We start from the raw sequence: 5,035 nt of genomic DNA, 5'->3' as shown, positions 1-5,035 counted from the left end.
AAAAAGAATGAGATCTTGCCATATGTGACCACAGAGATGGACCTAGAGGATATCATGCTAAGTGAAATAAGTTGTACAGAGAAAAACAAATACCATGATTTCACTTTTATATGGAATCTAAAAAACCAAATGAACAAGTGAAAAACAGAAACGGACTCATCAATACAGAGAACAAACTGGTGGTGGCCAGAGGGGAGGTGGGTGGCAGGATGGGTGAAACAGGTGAAGGGGATTAAGAGGTACAAACTTCCAATTATAAAGTAAGTCAGTCAGGGGGATCAAAAGTATAGCAGAGGGAACACAAGTAATACTGTAATAATGCTGTATGGTAACTACACTTGCAATGGTGAGCATTGCATAATGTGTAGAATTATTGAATCATGTTATATACCTGAAACTAATAATTTTGTATGTCAATTATACTTCCATTAAAAAAGTAAAACAGCAAAAAAGAAATTTACAAAACTGAGACTTGAAAAAGAATTCTGGTTTCAGAATGTTGTATAGAAAACTGTGAAGGTGAAATTCAGAATTCTGAAAGCCAAAGTATTAAATATTTTCATGTTTATAGTGAAATCATAAACAGAGGGGACCACATCGAACTAAAAAGAAATCATCAACAAAGTGAAAAGACAACCAATACAATGAAAGAAAATACTTGAGAATATCTGATAAGGGGTAACATCAAAAAAATATGAGGAATGCCTACAACTCAATAGCAAAAATCATCATCATCTAATCTTAAAATGGGCAAAGGACCCAAATAGACACTTTCTTCCGAGGACATACAAATGGCCAGCAAGCACGCAACATCACTAACCCTCCAGGAAATGTGGGTCACGCTTGCCTTGGCGGCACATCCACTAAACCACCAGTACCACCTCACCCTGACCGAACAGACAGCACCGAAGTCAAAAGCAAGGTGTTGGGAGAGGACATGGAGAAAGGGAGCCCACTGTAAAGTGGTGTAGCCACTCTGGAAAACAGTATGGAGAGGTCTCAAAAACTGAAAAAACAGGGGCGCCTGGGTGGCTCAGTGGGTTAAGCCGCTGCCTTCGGCTCGGGTCATGATCTCAGGGTCCTGGGATCAAGCCCCGCATCGGGCTCTCTGCTCGGCGGGGAGCCTGCTTCCTCCTCTCTCTCTGCCTGTCTCTCTGCCTGCTTGTGATCTCTGTCAAATAAATAAAAAATTAAAAAAAAAAAAAACTGAAAAAACAAAACTACCAGCTGATCCAACAATCCTACTTCTGGGTATGTATCGGGCAGAAGCCAAGTCAGGATCTCAACAAGCACTCTCAAGTTCATGACAACATTGTTCACAAGACGGGAGAAGAAGTTAAACGTCTGTCCGTGGATAAACATGGAAATCCAGCCTTAAAAAAGGAAATTCTGCCACTTGGGGCATCGATGGACCTAGAGGATATCATTATGCTAAGTCAAATAAGCCAGAAACAAAAAGACAGATACCGTTATCTCGCTTATAGATGGAATCTAAACAAATCAAACTCATGGAAAGAGAATGGTGGTTGCCAGGGATAGGGGGTATGGTAACTGGGGAGATGCTAAGGATACAGATGTTCGGTTACAAGGGAGTTCTGGACATCTGATGTACAGCATAGGGACCACAGTACTGAATTAGGTGAGGTGAGAGATGTTAATTAGCCTGATGGTAGTGTGCACTTCATATCCACATACACTGAAACACAGCATCATGTATCTTAAATACACAAAACTTTAATTTATAAATCACCCTTCAATAAAATGGGGGGGGAATCCTGAAACTTCCATTTCCCATGCAACACTAGGCAGGTCTCTTAAGCTGTGAAAGGGGAGATTGTAAGGAGTGAACTGAATCCATTCTAAAGCCCAGGAAGGGTTTGTGTCATCCATTAGGCGTGTAGCGAACATCAAAAAGCACAATGAGGGGTGCCTGGGTGGCTCAGTGGGTTAAAGCCTCTGCTTTCGGCTTGGGTCATGGTCCCAGGGTCCTGGGATTGAGCCCTGCATCAAGCTCTCTGCTCAGCGGGGAGCCTGCTTCCTCCTCTCTCTTCTGCCTACTTGTGAGCTCTGTCAAATAAATAAATGAAATCTTTAAAAAAAAAAAAAAAAAGCACAATGAGATGCAGAGGTGGAGAGCGCTGGCCTGGTATGGGGTGCTCACTCTAAGGTGAGAGGTGAGAGCTCCATTTCCTGAGGAGCTAACAAATGCCACTAACGCTAATCCAAGCTGGGTCTCTATACTTGCTAGCGGAGTCCTAACTAGAGTGGAAGCTTTTGGAAACTACCATAGGGCTCTATAAAAGCGGTATATTGATGTAACTGGTTTATAAAATAATCAGTGTCTAAACCACAAAGTTGTCCTCTTCAAATGCTGAGTAAGGGGAGCAGGGGCAGGCACAATGGACACTGTCCGGAAGTCACTAAGGAAGCGGTCTAACCTGTCCAGGGATTCATCTCGTGTCCTGTTCTGGGTGAAGGGAAACAGGTGCTGGTTTTAGAACTTCACAAACTTACCCAGTCTACAGAGGTAGAGACTAAAAAGGGTGCTCAGTGCAATCTATCTACTTCCTCAGGTAACAAGGGAAAGGCAGGGCCTCAGGGATTTTAAGATCTGGGTGGAGTTCCAGTGGGATCTGGTTGTTCTCCCTGAACGAGCAGATCCCGTGCTGGCACATTACACATGGTGGCCCTGCTCGACACCAGGTCCATCTTTGTCAGGTCAAGGTCCAGCTTAACCACAGGCTCTCTTCAACCGGTTTTCCTCCCCCCACCCCCTCAGCTTCTATACCCCTATGACTGCAAAGTAACTGACTGCTCTATCAATGCTAGTAGAAATTAAGAAAGGATTTAGCACCTCTGCAATTTCCTGGACTGTTTCCAGAACACAGCTGAATGCAGCTGTTAAAGTGAAGAAAAAAATTACATATATAAAAATGTCCTGGGGGCACCTGGGTGGCTCAGTGGGTTAAGCCGCTGCCTTCAGCTCAGGTCATGATCTCAGGGTCCTGGGATCGAGTCCCGCATCGGGCTCTCTACTTGGCAGGGAGCCTGCTTCCCTCCCTCTCTCTGCCTGCCTCTCTGTCTACTTGTGATCTCTGTCAAATAAATAAATAAAATCTTAAAAAAAAAAAAATGTCCTGGAGACCCTATATCTAAAGGAGAAAAACCTATTCGATTCGTCCAAAGACACAAATATGAAATAAAAATTTTAAAACTCACAACTAAAATGCTTAGGGAATGTAATTTCTACTTAACTGATACGTCCAGTTGATAGGCTGTTTACAGAAAAAGTATTAAAACACATTTAGATGGACTGGCCTATCTGGAACATGAAGTCTGGGAACTGATGGTCTTTACGCTTCAGATCATTAGCATGAGTAAGTACTAGGTGTTCTTAATCACATTCTACCACTGGTTAGCTGGCTTTTTAATTACACCATCTCATTTTTACTTTATTTATTTTAAAGATTTTATTTATTTATTTGACAGATATTATAAGTAGGCGGAGAGGAAGGCAGAGAAAGAGAAGCAGGCTCACTGAGAGCCCAATGAGCCACCCAGGCACCCCACACATCTTTTTTTTTTTTTTAAGATTTTTTTATTTGACAGACAGAGATCACAAGTAGGCAGAGAGGCAGGCAGAGAGAGAGAGAGAGGAGGAAGCAGGCTCCCCGCAGAGCAGAGAGCCCGATGTGGGGCTTGATCCCAGGACCCCGGGATCATGACCTGAGCCGAAGGCAGATGCTTTAACCCACTGAGCCACCCAGGCGCCCCACACATCTCATTTTTTAAAAGATTTTATTTATTTATTCATTTGAGAGAGAGAGACAAAGCACAAGCAGAGGGGCAGAGGGAGAGGGAGAGGGAGAAGCACATTCCCTGCTGAGCTGGGAGCCCGACACAGGGCTCAATCCCAGGTCCTAGAGATCACGACCTGAGCCAAAAACAGACACTTAACCATCTGAGTCATCCCGGTGACCATACACATCTCATTTTTAGAGTGCACTGCTACATCATTACAGAGTACATCACCTGTGACATCAACATGGCTGCTATCCTGTAACAATTTCCTGTTTTTATACCACCTTTGAAGAGTTCACTTAAAATAAAAATATCTTGGGAGCACCTGGGTGGCTTACTTGGCTACTAAGCATCCGATTCTTGATTTTGGCTCAGGTCATGATCTCAGGGTTGTTAGATACAGCCCCGCATTGGGACTGGAGTCTGCTTGAGATTCCCTGCCTGTGCCCCCTCCCCCTGCTTGCACGCTTTCTCCAAAAATAAATTAACCTTTTAAAAAATGTATTTTGGGGCACCTGGGTGGCTCAGTGGGTTAAGGCCTCTGTCTTCAGCTCAGGTCATGATCCGGGGGTCCTGGAATCCAGCCCTGCATCGGACTCTCTGCCTGCCTCTCTGCCTACTTGTGATTTCTGTCAAATAAATAAATAAAATCTTTAAAAAATGTATTTTGAGGGGCACCCGGGTGGCTCGGTTTTTAAGCATCTGCCTTTGGCTCAGATATCAAGCTTCACATTGGGCTCCCTGCTCAGCGGGAAGCCTGCTTCTCCCTCTTCCTCTCCGCCTGCTTGTGTTCCCTCTCTTGCTGTCAAATAAATAAATCTTTAAAAAATGTACTTTATATATATGTATGCATGTATGTGTATATATATATATATATATATATATGTCCATTTTGATTTAAAAAAAGAAATACTGATAATATGCTCCTGCCTCAGACCTACTGTCCAGCGATGTGTTTTAACACTCCTTCCAGGCACCTGCTTAAGCTGGGAACCCACTACTATGAAGAATCCTCACCTACTGACAGGCAAGCAAAGGCTCTTCACCTGCGATCTATCAATCCCATGTCAAGAGCACATGTGCGCTGTCCTGGGAGAAGCTGCACAAATGTCAACATTCTCCGAGGGATATGAACCGAAAAACAGGTGCCACCGCCAGCAATCAAATTGAGAACTCACTTCTGCAAATATACACTGAACAAAAATTTTCTCCAAGCCCTTTAATATTTAAACAG

The sequence above is a fragment of the Enhydra lutris genome, unplaced genomic scaffold (assembly GCF_002288905.1).
Source record: "Enhydra lutris kenyoni isolate GAN:26980312 unplaced genomic scaffold, ASM228890v2 scaffoldscaffold76, whole genome shotgun sequence".
Classification (NCBI taxonomy): domain Eukaryota; kingdom Metazoa; phylum Chordata; class Mammalia; order Carnivora; family Mustelidae; genus Enhydra; species Enhydra lutris.
This window is presented reverse-complemented; position numbering follows the sequence as displayed.